The sequence below is a fragment of the Heterocephalus glaber genome, unplaced genomic scaffold (genome assembly GCF_053883595.1).
Source record: "Heterocephalus glaber isolate CG9 unplaced genomic scaffold, H.glaber_assembly_v1.0 deba00001608, whole genome shotgun sequence".
NCBI classification, from domain to species: domain Eukaryota; kingdom Metazoa; phylum Chordata; class Mammalia; order Rodentia; family Bathyergidae; genus Heterocephalus; species Heterocephalus glaber.
The window spans coordinates 11,300,675-11,316,308 of NW_028258379.1; the positions used below are offsets into that span (position 1 = coordinate 11,300,675).

At 42.7% G+C, this 15,634-nt stretch overlaps 1 protein-coding gene across 4 annotated transcripts in view; it reads left to right on the top strand.

Moving 5' to 3' along the window:
• The window catches only part of Ttc9 (tetratricopeptide repeat domain 9), a 109,201-nt gene that overhangs the window by 1,722 nt on the left and 91,845 nt on the right, over nt 1-15,634 (top strand). The window lies entirely within an intron of this gene.

Sequence of the window (15,634 nt, forward strand, 5' to 3'; positions counted from 1 at the left end):
GTGGCCCGCGCACCTGTCCGCTCTCCTCAGGTATCACTGGCTTCAGAGTTGACCCTCGCCTTCCTCCCAACCAGCTGCAGCCGGGTTAGTAAGGTTCTTCCCCAAGTTGTTTGACCTCAGTAGCAAAAGGGAGTTTGCCACGATGTTTTCAGCATCTTGAGCAAAATGGATTCCAAAATGTCACTTCCTTCTCCCTAAGCTCTGCTGGGGCTCCCTGTTGCCAGGTGAAGACAGCAATCTCAAAGGGAATTGACTTCATGGTTCCTCTTAAGCTCTGCTGCATTCTTGATCTCCTGGGGGTGGAGGAAAAGGGGGCCCTTCTATTGGGCCAAGAAAGTGTACATTCCAGACTTCACTCTGGGGATGAGGCCAAAGCTGGGCATTAAAACATTTTAAGCACTGAAAATTTAAAGTCCATAAGAAAGGAAGATTTTGTGTTTTTTTGAGGCCTTCCTTGGAAGCGATGGGAGATGCTGGCAGAGGGGCAGGCATTATACTTGGAAAGGAATGTCTCTTTTTCTGCCACCCCATTTGGTAGGATTTTGGTGTGATCAAGCTTCTTTGACCAAATAAAAAAGTCCATTTCTCCTCGTTTCTAGCCCTTGGAGTTGTCTAGCTTGCTATAGACTGAAAGCAGGGCAGGTGGGCAGTGTGACCAGGTGTGGCTGGGCATGGTGGTTGTGTCTGTGGCCCAGGTGCATGGAGGATGAAAATACATCTGATTACCCACTTATAACTGCTCCATTCCCAAGTGCAGATCTACTGTGTTCCCTTTGAGGTTTCCAGTCCCAGCCCCTCTGCTTTCCCATAATGCCATGTCCAGTGTCATCTTTAATCAGGTGAATCCCAGGCCAGGGAGCCACTTTGTAAATTGTAAAGTAATTTACAAACTGAAAATATTAACAATAATAGTAATATTCCCAGTTGTGGTAGAAAGGGTGATAGCGATAGTAATATTACTACTAATGGCAGCAAATAACATAGTAGTAAAGCAAAGATGGACTATTTCAATCCATTACAAGATATGGCTTGATGCTCTTTATTTCCTGTAAGTCTCTGGCCTACTATACTGGCTGCTGCCCAATGAATAGTTAAAGGGACAAGCAGCTGTGGGTGGAGGAAGAGACATTGGATCACTAATGCAGTGATTCCTGAGTGGTAATGGAGCCTTATATTCAGTGTTACCCATGGCATCCTGGGACTACCCCTCACCCCATCCTTTTGGCTACCAGCCAGTGGCTAGCACTGCCTGCGCCTCCCCACCCAGAAGTGATTACATTTCCATAATGAAGCCAAAGATATGTCCTTGGTGAGGCCAGCACAGTCAGGGTGGGTCCGGACAGCTCCTCCACTCCGCCCCCACACACACTTCAGGAAACTTTAGCGATGAGAGAGCACAAAGTAGCAGTAGCCAATTTTCCCCTCTGCTGCCTTATCCAGTACCCATCACCTTTTTTTGTTTGTTTTATTTTTGTTCTTTTGAGTCAGGGTCTTGCTATGCAGTTCAGGCTGGCCTCAAACTCACTATGTAGCCGGAGCTGGCCTTGAACTCACAGTGATTCTCCTGCCTCAGTCTCCAGACTGCTGAGATTACAGGCCCACCACTTATTAATATTAATAATCTACTGTTGCATGGTTAGGTAGTCTAATAACCTGTCTTTTAAAATCTATCCAAAAGAAATATGATCACTGGTTTTTGCAGAGAAAGCCCCCAGGAGCCAGAGTCATTTAGCTTCAAAGGCAATGTTCTTGTCATCACACCTGGATGCACAAAGTCAGCATCCTCCAGGCGACTGTCTCCCCCAAACCCAGTCCCAGGCAGTCTCCCAAGCTGTACACTTCAAGAATTCTTTTGGGAGCTCTCAGCCTTGGGAACTAGGAGAAAGACATACAGTGTCTTGTTCCAAGCTCTGGTAGGGCTATGTACTTCCAAATGTTGTAAAGTTTCACATAAGAAAGAAAAATAGTGATTATAAACTGAGTAGTCTTTTCAAAGCCAAAATCTGTATCCTGTGAAGGAAATTCAGTAGCTGAGAGGAGGGTTTCACATACAGTCACCTTGGGAAGAAGTAAAAGTTGGATACTAGTTTCCTTTGGACTATGCATAGTCAGTTACCACTATTTTAAGAGTCCTTGCTAATAACAAAGTATCCTTTTTATAGGATTATGAAAATAACACGTAAGATGTGTTTTCTTTTGTTTTTGTTTTTTGGGGTTTTTTGTGTGGTACTGGGGATCGAACTCAGGTCCTTGCACTTGTGAGGCAGGCGGTGGAACCACTGAGCTAAAGCCCCAGCCCTGAGTTTTCTTTTTTAAAAAAAATACCAAAATTTTAAAGAAGTAAATACAAAATTACCCCAATCCCACATTCCCAACAACATCCACTGTGATATATTTCCTTCCTGTATTGTCTTCTGTGCATAAATATCAGCTATTTACAATCCTGCCTGTACAATCATGCATCCTGCTTTTAATCCCATTTACCATTATGTGAGATGCTTTTTACATTTCATTAAAATATTTTCGTGAAGATTATTTTCAATGGCAACAGAAAAATTTTAAATGTGTGTCTATAGTTATCACTGGATAGGAAGGAAGGATGGATGACCACTGGTATTGATGTTGGAGCCAGAATGGTGCAGCTTGGCCCATGAGGTATCCTTTTTGCTGTGTGCCTGCTAAAAAGGATGGAACCCAGCAAGTGCAGAAGGCAGCTGACCCTACCACTGGGCCTGCAGCACTAGCTGAGCAGCCCAGTGGGCTCCAGGCAGGAACCCTGAAGACATTTCTCAAGGCTCTGTCCTCCTTCCACAAGAAGCCAAGCATAGAGATAGTCTTGAGGCTTACAGGGAACTTGGACTAACCTAGAAGTACCTGGAGAATTAGGCTGTGTTGCCAAGGGGATCTTTGCTCCAAACAAGAGGCAGTTGTGAGGCTTCTGGAGAAAATGTAGCCCCAGTGAATCCTTGTACCCTCCCAAATGTCCCAAAAGAATAGGAAGGGGGCAGCTAGAATGTGCTAAGAGATGTTAGTATGAAAATCCACATGGATGCCCCGAGGGGACTGCATGGAGGTTGTGTCAGCAATCAACAAGGTGGCTCAGGTGTGGTCCTTTCTGCCTTGGATTTCCTTTTAGTTGGGAGGAATCTGGCTAGTTGTGTAGGGCCCCCGGATGTGATTCTGCATACCTTATTTTCTAAGAAATTCAAGGAAAGAAATGGGAGCACTCTGTTTTCAAATGATTCTGAATTTCAGATGATTCTGATACAATGATTAGAAAAGATATTGTGGCCTGCCTGGGAGACTGAAAAATCTGATTCTTGCTGAGGCCACAGAGGAATCATGTATTAGCCTATTGATTGATTTTTGTTCACCTTAAACAAAACACAGGGCTCCTCAGGGACCCCTTGAAGGCCAGATCCTTTTGTTCTACATCTGTTACTGTGGAGCTGCAGTGGCCCCACCTGGATATGGTCAAAGGGAGGCAACAGATAATGACTTCTTTGCTATTTTCCAATGATGCTCAAGTTCCAAACATCAGCAGTAGTTATGGGTGCCAACAGAGCATGGCATTGGACCCACAGGCTAAGAGCTTAGGTCTTCATCCGTAACATAGAAACCTTGGATAAGGCCCTACCATTTCATTCTACCATTATTTATCTATTTAGAACTATGTTTGGGAGATTGTTTGTTTACCAAAGGGAAAGATAATATCCATTGGCTCCAATTGAACCCCCAAGATGGGTGTGACATGGAATGGAAGGAAGACCACGCTGGGAAAAGGCCTGAATAGTACCTCCTGAAACCAGCTTTAATAGTGCTTATGGGTATGTTGTGAAGTCATGGAGGCAAGGCCAGTCACCTAATTTGCGGGGCTCCATACAAAATGAAGATGTGGAATTCTTTGTTCAAAAAGCAGGGAAGCCAGGCACAGCAACTGCTCAGGAGACTGAGACAGGGAGATCACCAGCCTGGGCAAATGAGCAAGACTGTGTCTCCAAAAAAAAAAAAAAAAGAAAGAAAAAAACATGTCATTAAAGGTCCTAAAAGATACATTTTAGGTAATCTTTTTACTTTTTTTCATCGTTTTTTTCTCCCTTGACTTTGATACAGTGTTTTCTGTTTTCTATTTAATGTCCCTGCAAGTAAAGACAAGTAAAATTTTAACGCTTCACCATGAATTTTACTATTCTTTTGTGTTTTGTGCAATGGCAATTTTAAATGAAAATACAAGAGCACTTGACCTATATGTGGGATCATAAAAATCACACAATTTATATTTCATAGCCTTTACATGTATGGCAATTTATTCCTACCATGGTGGAAGAAATGCTACACAAGACAGTTTTGGCTTAAATTCTTCATAGACATATTTTATATGTACATTTTCTGCCATGCTTTCTGATAAGCAAGAAAAGGAGAAAGAACTATAAATTGTGCTACTTTTATGTCATTATTTTCAGTATAAGTGGTATTTCAGTATATGATTTTCTCCATACACTTAGATGTATGATTTGCTAAGGTTCCTAGACCATCCTATTTCTTAGGACACCATTGTTTCCTTTCTGTTTCTGAAGCAATTTCTGGTTCAAACAGAAAGCGTGGCCTCTTGACATCTTAGAATATCCCCTTAGCTATTGACACAATACCTTTCCCTTATATTTGAGTCTTATACTGAGTCTTGAAGAACTTTCATGGATCTCTGGTCTACTGGAATGGGGCATTTACAAATGCATACAAAAATGGCACTCCAAAGAATGCTATCACCTCCATCTCCCTTACACATGCACATGTTCCACTGTTTCATCAGACTTTATTTTCAAAATGTAAACTCAATGATAGAATTAAGAATTTCAAGAAGTCCACAGAAGTGCATGAATGGCCCACCCTTGAAGCCAGCTGTCAGTGGGACTCCAGAAGGTTATTGCATGGATACATCCAAGGTGAACAAAATTGGATATAGATTCTGAAGTAGAGTCTAAAAACAAAGGATATTCACCAAGGACTGGTGTGGAACCAGAGAACTGAGCATAAAGACGGTTAATTACAGGTACTGAAACTCAGCAGTAAAAAGGATATCAGGGGCTAGACATTAACAGTAACCTGGTAGCCAAGAGATGAGTTTCTGGGCCAAGGGTTGGTCAAAGGAGTGGGAGAGAAGAAGAGCTTATGCTAAGATGGTCAGCCAAGAATCCACCACTTGGCTGAAAGTTTGGGCAAGCCATTTTTGATCAGATGTTAAGAACCTTGGCTGACAAATCTGAAGGACCCCTGTAAATGTAGCTTCTTGGCCCATCTTCCAAAGAAGGATGTGAGAATTGAAACTCATAGAATTCTCTCAGAGAAGGTATTGGGGAAAATATTCTGAATTTAGACTTTGGGCTGGGTTTCATAAGTGGATCTTGAAGCTTCTTAGTCTGGCTTTTAGCCAGAAACTCTTTAGGACCTCTTGAAATCAGACTCCTTACAACCAAAATACCCAAGAGTTCCCCCATCCAAGATGAAAATTCTCAGCTGCAGTACAGACAGGAAGAAAGACCAAGACGTGGAACGTGAAAAGCTACTCCTATCAGATTCGTAGGTTGGAAGTGACCTCCAAATGGGAAACTCACTCCTTCCAACTGTTCTGTTTGCCACCAGGATGAGCCTACTCCAAACAGCTAAGATCCAAACTGAATGTTTTAGCCAACCAGCCAGAGATTTTCTAATTTTTTTCAGGAAGTCAGATGTCCATTTTTCAAACAGAATTTTCTATGTTCACCCAGTTGATTAGAGTGGATCAGTCCCAGCCACAGAGCAACAACCATGTGCTCTAGCACAGACCATGGCTCTAGACCTAAGAAGACCAAAGATAATGCTATAGAAGAGTAAGAGTTGAGCCCTCCTTAGTGGTATTCTTACAGCCTTGAAATTGTTCATTAGCTAACTATCTAGCTCTTGTACAAACATACAGTTTCATATCACACTGAAATGAGGCCATGTCCAATAGGATCCAAAGCCAGTGGTTTCCTTTTTTTTTTTTTTTTAAGGTAGAAAGATGTTAAGTGCCAAGAAGGGTTGATATGAACTAGAAGAGTCCCAGGTTGGAATGGACTCAACTATGTGCCAGATCCTGGACTTAGGGGCTGGTTATACAGTGGTAAACATGAAGGCCCTTGCCTTCAGTGAACTTACATTACTATTATAATTTCAATTCATTCATACAACTTCAGAAAAACCAACCTTGGGACACTTAAGTCACTTGCCATGGTCATATAATAGTATGTGGAAAACTGAGATTTCTTATATGCTGGATCTGTAATTTCAAATCCTGAAATTGTAGCCATTCACACCACAGATTTTATCTTTAGGAGTTTCTTAGGTACTAACATTTGCCTCCTTGAAATTTCTATCAGTCCATCTATTCTCCCTTTGAAGGAATATAAAACACATCTCATCAATGTTACAAGGATAAGCCTTGACATTTTGGGGGCACCTCCCTTGCCCAATGTGCCAGTTGTTTCTCCTGGAGGTTACACATCTCTTTACTGTGATCGTGTCTTGTGCAATTAGAATTTTCATTTCATGACCATCCTGGGCAGTTGAGGGATAACTTCCTGTGTTCTGTAATTAGAGGATAGTTTCTCTAGATCTTCCCATGTCACTGTAAGAATGACCTGAATTGTGTGGGTAGAGAGGAATGTGGAGCTGGTGAGTAGAAATTTTTTAATGTACATAGAGACTGCTGAAACCTCACCCATTCCTCCTCCTCTTCCCCCTTTACCTCTTGCTCCAGAGTGTGGATTTCAGGTAAGAGGTTGGGAGCATTTAAGTGAAAGTATAAAGACTAAGAGTTCATTTCAGCCTTTAACAAAGGTGCCTGATGAGTAAAACGCAAAAGTTGTGATCTTTGAAAGTTAAAATTTCCCTAGTACTCTTCAGATGTTCCCTTCCTTAAGAACATAGCAGAAGTCTGACCTCATGTAAAAGGACAAATGTAATTTTCAGTGCCATTCTGGTTCTTGTCTATTTTTGTCACACAGTAACACCAAACACATCAAACAAAACTATCCCAGGCCCCATTTTTACTTCATATCCCGTAAGAGGATTCATCCCCTTTTCTGCAGGGCTCACCACCTGAGTCTGCATACAGAACTGGATCCTGACAGCATGGTACCCACAGTGTAAGGGGATGTCCCCTCTAGACTGTCTCATGTTAGTGACAACTTGAATCTGCTGGTGAGGCAGGGAAAAGAGTTGGGTCAGAGCTTGTGACGTGAGCGCCTCCTGAACATTAGCAGTGTGTCTTTAGGGTTTGGGAAGGGGTGACATGGGTGCTCTGTGTCCAAGATTCTTACTGGCCCCTCATCTAGGAAATCTTGCCTGCTGGTAGCTCAGACAGAGCAGCTGGGGCTCCCAGAAGGAAGCTCACTCATTCATCTGGTCTTTACTGCACACTTGTTATGGCTCTTCATAGCCCAAACTAAACCCTCTCTGTTCCCAAAACATGGAGTAGGGGTAAGGGTTTTAGTCCAGATTCTGCTTTTAACTTGCCCTCTAACTTTGGACAAGTTACATCCATCTGAGCCTTAGCTTCCCCATCTATAAGCCAGGGGGTTTGGGTCATGTGTTCTCTAAGTCTTCTTTCAGAAGCATTGACCCATCTAGGATTATGAGGGGCTTCTGACCCTCCTCCCTATCTTGGCCTTTTTCTTTCTGGGAACAGCCAGGTCTGGGGAAGGAAAGAGAAGACAAACTCTCTTTTATTCCAGTTTACTCCTATGTGCTGACAAATAATCATTAAAAGATATCAACTGAGATTTCCACAGCATCTTTTGCAAATTTAGGGTTAAGCCAAAATAGAGACTTCACAGCTGCCAGGATGCTAGAGTTGAACATCTGGTTTCTGAGAGATTTGTAGGTCGACTTGAAGCCTATATAAATTATCAGGGTCCCGGAATTTACCCATTGCTGCTATATCTTCCCAGATGATCCCAAAATTCAGACTTTGATTTTGACCAAGTAGTCTTTCAGCATCAGAAACCTGGCATTGCTGGCTATATTAGGCCATAAAGTACTAGTGGCAAAGAAAGAAAACAAGCTTTTGAGAAACAGAATGGCAAGGGCAAGTGCTTCAGGGAATAGTTGCTGGCTGTTATCCCATCTGGCCCTGGGCTGGAGTGCCCTGAGGAGTCCAGGCCAGATCTGAATGTTTGAGGATATGATGCTAGGTGTGGTTGCTGACTCCAAGTCAGAACTGAGTTCCCTCCTCTGTAGACCTGTACCACATGGTTATGGAGACCATAGGACCATTACACTCTTGAGTGGACTCTACTCTGATCCTCATACAAGGAGGGTCATGGCCCTTTATGTGCCAGTGGGGATGGGAAGGAAAAGACAAGCAGCATTCCTCGGCCCCAGAAACATGAGCAACAATATAGCATAATGGATCTTTATTCAATGCAAGAGGACCTAGATTTGAATCTTGACTTCCCCACTTATTCCTCCATTAACCTTGGACAAATTCCAACCTCTCTGAGTTCTGTGTCCATTACAGCATGGGAATAATGATATGTACCACCTAGGATTCCAGTCATGATTGAATTAAATAATTCAGGCCTAGTACAGTGCCTGGCATTTAACAGATGGTTCATAAATGGTGATTATATGCAAATCTAGCTCCTGCTCAAATATGCGTGAAGACAGAGGAAAATATATGGCAGCAGAGGAGGGAACACGAGAAGTGAGCAAACAGGTGACAGAGATGTCCCTAAGTGCCTACAGGGCAGGGGAGACTAGCAAATGTGATCCGCTGTCTTTCCTACCTGGTGCCTTCCTGGCCAACGAAACTGAGCAAGTAAGAAGCTGATCAAACTTCCTCTGAAGGGCTCCTGAGCTGCTGTGGGACCTAGGACCCTAGAGTCGGGGATCTGTGCCCTTTGCTATCTTCTCGGGATTCAGGTCAGTGCAGGAAACACTTAGAAACTGCTTGATTCCAGGCAGACATCACCTCCAGTCTGAGGTTGTGCCAATGAATAAGGCTGCATTAGTGCTTGTTCGTGGCCACTTCCCGTACTTGGCCTCCCCAGGGTTTCCCCATTCCTTTCTTTGAACTGAACTAGCAGGGAAAGAGCTTCAGGTTCCCTCACAAGTCAGACCAATTTGGAGTCTGCCAGCAGAAAGTAAGGACTTGCCAGGAAGAGAAGATACATACTATGATTGATTGGGTCCCCAGAGGAGCTTAACAAGGAAGCAAGCGTTTGGGAAGCAAGGAAAGCAGAGGCTCGCATGCCTGCAATGCCTACCCTCATGCACACGGTGCTGGTGCACCCCTCCCCCACTTCCTTCTGGGCCTAGGATGAAGGAAGCCCTGGCTTGATCCGGCATCCTGGGAGGGAGAGCACTAGTGGTTGGGTCCCTTGGCCCCTCATAGGTGCTCCTCTACCAAAATGTCCCAGTCTCCTCACAACCCCCGCTGTGCCCAAAGTGGTGTCCCAGAAACAGACTGCTTTCTACTCGGGAAACCCTACAGAATAGCTTTTCACGCCTCCCCTGTCCTCTCCTCTTTAAAGACGTAATGGTCACTGGTGCAGCTTCTTTCTTTTTTTTACTTAAATTCTTTTATTGGTACATTGTAGGTATACAGCACAATTGCATTTCTCACTGGGAATTGTACCTTTACATAATGCATCTTGGTTCTTAGTTTTTCCCCATTCCTAGCCCTCCCTTCACCCCCTCCACCCTTCCCTATTTACAAAGACTTTATTTCCATTTTTTCCATTTCTCATCATTTTTCCTTTCCCTTCTTTCCTTTCCCCTGCCCCTCCCACTACCCCTACCCCTTTGGACCTTTTCTTCCTATTTTACATTATCGATTATTCATTCTAATCATTGGTACATTTTAGGTATACAATATAATGACATTCATCATTGGAAATTTGCACCTTTACATAGTCTCTCTTCGTTCTTATTTTTCCCCTTCCCCTGCCCTCCCTTCAACCCCTCCATTCCTCCCTATTTACAAAGATTTTGTTTCCATTTTTCCATTTTCTCATATTCCATTCCCTTCTATCCTTTCCCCTACCCCTCCCACTTCCTTCCCCTTTGCCCCTTTTCTTCCTATTTCACATTTTCTATTATGCCATTTAGTCCTTATTTACACTTTCAGTTTCTCACACCAGAGAAACTATTCAGTATTTATGCATGTGTGTCCTATTTATTTCACTTAAGAGTATCGCCTCAGTGTGCATCCATTTAGCTATAAATGTCTCTAATTTCTCATTTTTTATGGCTGAGTAGTACTCCATTTTGTTTAAAAACCACATTTTCTTTATCGAGTTTCCAGTTGATGGGCATTTGGGCTGCTTCCAAGCTTTAGCTATTACAAACTGTGCTGCTATAAACATGGGTGCACATATATCGCTGTGGTATGATTCTTTTAATTCTTTTGGGAAGATCCCCAGCAGGGGAATAGCTGGGTCAAATGGGACCTCTAGCCCTAGCTCTTTGAGGTATCTCCACACTGATTTCCCCAGTGGTTGCAACTGGTGCAGTTTCTTAATAGTTTCCAGTTATAGAAGTAAAATATTGCAATTGTAGAGCTGAGGGCTCTAACTCATTGGCAGAGTACCTGTGCAGGAGGCCCTGGGTTAGATCCCCAGCACCATCAAAACAACAGCACTGTAACTTAGAAGTTACTGAAAATGCAAGAAATCACAACAAGAAAAAAATTCCTTATCATCCACTCCCCCAAGATGATAACTCTTACCTCTTTTGGTTTACTTCCAGACTTCCACATGCACATGAGCATAGAAATATTTATAGAAACACAGATATCAGCTAGCCCCCTTCAAGGGTTACCCAGCTCCAGTTTATTGGGAAGAAGGGATTGGTCTCCAGTGTGCTGCAGCCACCACAGGGAATCCTCTCTTGGTCTTCTTTTCCCCCTTAACCTACACAGGATGCTGCTCCCCATGCCTGGGTGTCCAAGGGCAGCTCCGCTTCCCCTTGTTCTTACTTCCTTTCACATCCCATCATGACCACTATACCAGGCTGTAAAGTTACTTCAAATTCTATCAAAGATTATGGGATTCAGAAGGAGTTTAAATCTCAAAATATGAATATTAAGAGATTCTTTAACCCGAAAATTCATTTGGCCACGAGACTACCAGGACTTTTCTTTTGTATTGGTGGGGATCAAACCCAGGACCCTCACACACCAGCCATGTACTCTTAAGACTGAACTACATCCCCAGACTGAGGCTACCAGGAATTTCTTTTCAACTACTTACTTGTGTTGGCAGGTTCCCGCTGGCTGCCAAGCTTCTCAGTTTTCCCCTTCCAGCCTCTCTCTACTTCTTAGGGTTTCCCAAGCTCAGATTCCTGACATTCCATATGTAGAGCAGTTGACTATCTTTATTAATCTGCCTACTAGGGATCTCTAAGCTTCACCTTCCCTACCTGAAGCAGCTGGAGAGAGAGGAGAGGGAGAGAGAGAGAGAATTTGTTTCTTGCAAGAAACTGTGAACCCAGCTATTACAAAATTTTCACCTTGACATACACACCCATTTGTTTTTCACAACATTTATGGTGCACTATGTAAAACTTTGCAACCTTCATTTTTCCAGCAATATTTTCCATTGAAAACATGTTTCGGGGTTGTTAAATATTTTTCTACAGCATGACTGTAATGGCTCTGTAATGTTCCATTACATCAATGTCCCATTATTTATTTAACCAATCTTCTATTGATGGATATTTAGGTTATTTCTGACACTCTGCTGTAACACATAGTGCTGCTACAGAGAGGCACATGCAGGTCTTTCTGCTATAGGTGCACCTGTTTTCACTAACTTGTCACCAAATGTGTCTGATGACACCATGGAAAGATGGTGGGAGGAGCAGTAGGAACAGGGATATGCCACCAGGGTCCCTGAGGAATGGCAGAAGAGGTGGTCAGAATGGGAGAGGTAAAGTGTGCTGGCATAACAATGTCAGGTAGGTGCCTTCCCCCTTCAACAGTGGTGTATAACAGGCACCAGAGAGCTCAGCTGAACTTGGGCTTTGGTATTATAGCTTCCTTGAGCAGATTTCAATATCTCTTAAAAGATTGTCAGTGTAAGCCTTCTGCTTATAGGATTTTAGCTGGCTATTTAGCCTTGCTCTTTCACTCATCACTGTAACAGTTGTTCAGTCATCCTTCAGTATCCACATGGAATTGATTCCAGTATCCCCAGCAGATACCAAATCTGTGGATGTTCAAGTCCTTTATATAAAATAGTGTAGTATTTGCATGTAACCTATACAATCCTTTCCTATACCTTTCCCCCTCTGGTACTGAGGATTGAACTCAGGACCTTGCAATTGCAAGGCAGGTGCAGTGCCACTGAGCAAAATCCCAGCCCCTTCCCTATATTTTAAACCACTTGTAAGTTACTTAGGAGACCTAATACAATGCAGATGCTATGAAAATAGCAGTTGTTACATTAGGGAATAATGACAAGGAAAAAAGTCTGTGCATGTTCAATGTAGATGTAATACTTTTTCCTGAATATTTTTGATCTGTGGTCAGTTGAATCCACAGATAGCCCGTAGATACAGCAGGATGACTATACTTGTCAGCAGAGGGTGACAAGGATATAAATGTCTTGAAAGATGTCAATATCTGCAAGAATTCTAAAACTTAACTTCATAAGTAGTGGTGAGAAACTCAGTGTTTTCCTTTATGACGTAGGAGTTGAACTCTTGGGCATTTATGCTATAGAAATAAAGGTGTCAATGGCTATTCCTATCAGCTTTGTTCCTAATAATTCACAAGACTTGAAACAGTTAGATGTCCTTTAACAAATAAACGGTGAGACAATGGTGGTTCAGTCATACCATGGAATACTAGTTAGCAATAAAAAGGAAAGAACTGTTGATATATGCAACAACTTGGATCTATCTCAAGGGAATTATGCTGAATGGTAAAAAGAATCCCAAAAGATTTCATACTCTATGATTCCATTTATATAATGTTTTAAAAATGAAAAAATTTTAGGAATGGAGGACAGATTAACAGTTGTCCAGGGTTAAAGAAGAAGTGAAAGGACAGGAGAGAGGTGAGTATAGTTACAATAGGCGATAGGAGGGATTATTACAGTGGCAGTGTTCTGTAACTTGACTTTGGAGGTAAGAAAAAGGAACCTACTTGCGATAAAATTGTGTATTACTAAACACACACACACACACACACGTTAGGGAAATCTGAACAGGACCTGTGGATGGGTTCAGGGTCAATATCATGATCAATTATCATGGAGAAAACCTTTTAAGGAGAGTGGGAGATCTTACAGGGATTTCTTTCAACTGTATGTGAATCTACAATTATCTCAATAAAAATTTCAAGTAAGAAAATGATTTGGGTGTTAGTTTTGCAAACATTAGCTAAGGCAGGGGTTATTGTCGGAAGAAATCAGAAACATCCATGGCAGCTCTCTATTAGGGTAACAGTAAACTCTCAGTGGAATTGGAGATGCTGGTGGTTTTAGAACTTAAAAGAAAAGCAGAGAACCAGCAGGAGCAACAGAGGAAACTCCACTGTTTTGTTTACTTGTTTTTTGTTTTTCTCCCCGAATGCAGTGGAAGTAGGGTAGAAGGTCCTGCAGGGCTATAAAGGAGACTTCCAGATGACAAGTTATCTACACATAAAGTGAGCACAGCTTGGCATTATTAATTAGAATCTCACACTTAAACCTCACAAGAAGCAGAACTAATGCCTCAAGTGTGTCTAATTCAAGAACTGAGTGAAAACTTATTCCAGGGGCAGTTGAGCGTCTTAGGAAGGCCAGATGTGCTGTGATGGAGTACCATCTCTAGTGCCGTATGCCTAGATTCAAGTCCTGGCTCTATCATTTATTAGTTTGGTGGCCTTGGGCAAGTGACTCAACTTCCCTTGGGCTTGTTTTCACCATCTGAAAAATGTACAAAGTACTAGAACCTTCCTCCTAGGTTGATGTCAACATTAAACAAGTTAGTGTTTAGAACAGAGCCAGGCCCATTCGTGCTTACTACAACTTCCAGCTCTTACTCTCCTGGTCCTTCTGGGCACTGCCCACTGGTGCAGGGCTAGGTTCTCCTGAGCTCAGTATGGAGCACCTCATCCTTCTGCCCTTCCTAATCTCCCTGGCCTGGGATCTTGTTCTCCAGTGAGAAATTTTTAAATCACTAAGAAGAGAAATATCCAAAGTGTCACAAGTTGACACACTATCTGAGAACAATTGTCCACGTGTGCAGATGTCCCAGCTCATGTGACTCTTCTGTTCATGGGTAGTCCCGGAGCTCCCAGTGGTTGTTCTAGGCTCTCATGGTTTAACCATCTGGAGGATTCTTTAGAAACAGAGGTGAGGAGGCTTACAGTCTTAGTTACTTTCTCGTCACTGTGATACAATACCTGACACCCACAAACTAAAGGAGGAAAGGTTTATTTTGGCTCACAGTTTGTAGAGTTTTCAGTCCATAATCAGATGGCTTCAGATAAAGGAGCATACCAGAGGATAAACAGCTCATGGGATGGCAAGAAGCAGAGATCAAAGGAGGAAGGGGGGAGACACACCTTTTCAGGCCAAACCGAAGTGACCCACCTCCTATGACCAGGCTTCACCTCCCAAATCACATTTAGCTATAAAGTTGTTAGTGGATTAATCCATTGGTGAGTATCACTTCCCATGATTCAATCACTTTTCCACCTATGAACTCATGAAACTTAGGGAGGACATCTAGATATAAACCATAACACCCACTCTAGGAGCTCATTGAAGACCTAGCAAAAATGTGGATTATGGGGCTTCACTCAAGGCCTTCCAAAACTGTGTCCCTGGGGATCTCCATGTTAAGGAAGCTTCCACAGGTGACTTGAGGAAAAACACTCATGTGTGAGATTTTCCAAATATGAGGATCTCACACTTTGGCAATACTGAATTTTTTCATGCTGCCAGCAAGCCCTGAAAGAAGAAGGCAGGTAGTGATCATAATTACCTTCATTTTTACAGTTTTCATCATGAAGACCCTGAGAGGTGAGATGTTTTAACCTAGGAACATGAAGTGAGTTGCTGGGCTGGAAAGATTATCTTTAGTCACCTAGCTCAGAGGGCCCTAAACTGGCTTGGCAACTTCGATGCTAAAAATACTTCCCTCTCTGGTGCTTTACTGTCAGGAACCAGGTCCATTCATATTCATGCTTCCTGCCACAGCTGGTTTTTAGAGCTCCTATCTCTTCTCAATTGTGTGAACTTGCGGGGAGCCCAGAGATTTTAGGTTCCCACCCCATCCATAGATCTGACAGCCAGATTAGACTGTGGAACATGGTCATGGGTAGAGAAAAGGCTGAGTGTCTAAGGTTTGGGGGTCTAAGGAGTGGGGGCTGATACCAGCTCATATGAAAGAAAAGAAAATTGGACCACAGCCCCATCCCATCCCTGCCCTTCTTTCTGGCTTCAAAGCTATTTTTGTAATGTTCTCTACATTTACCCACCCCAATAATGGAAAATACACCTTTGGAAGGAAAACTGACACGTAAAACCAAGCATCAAACATAGATGTAAGAAACATCTGGAGCAAGTAGAAGTTTATGTACATCCTACACCAAGAAACAAAACAGAAATCAGAAGAGAGTCAT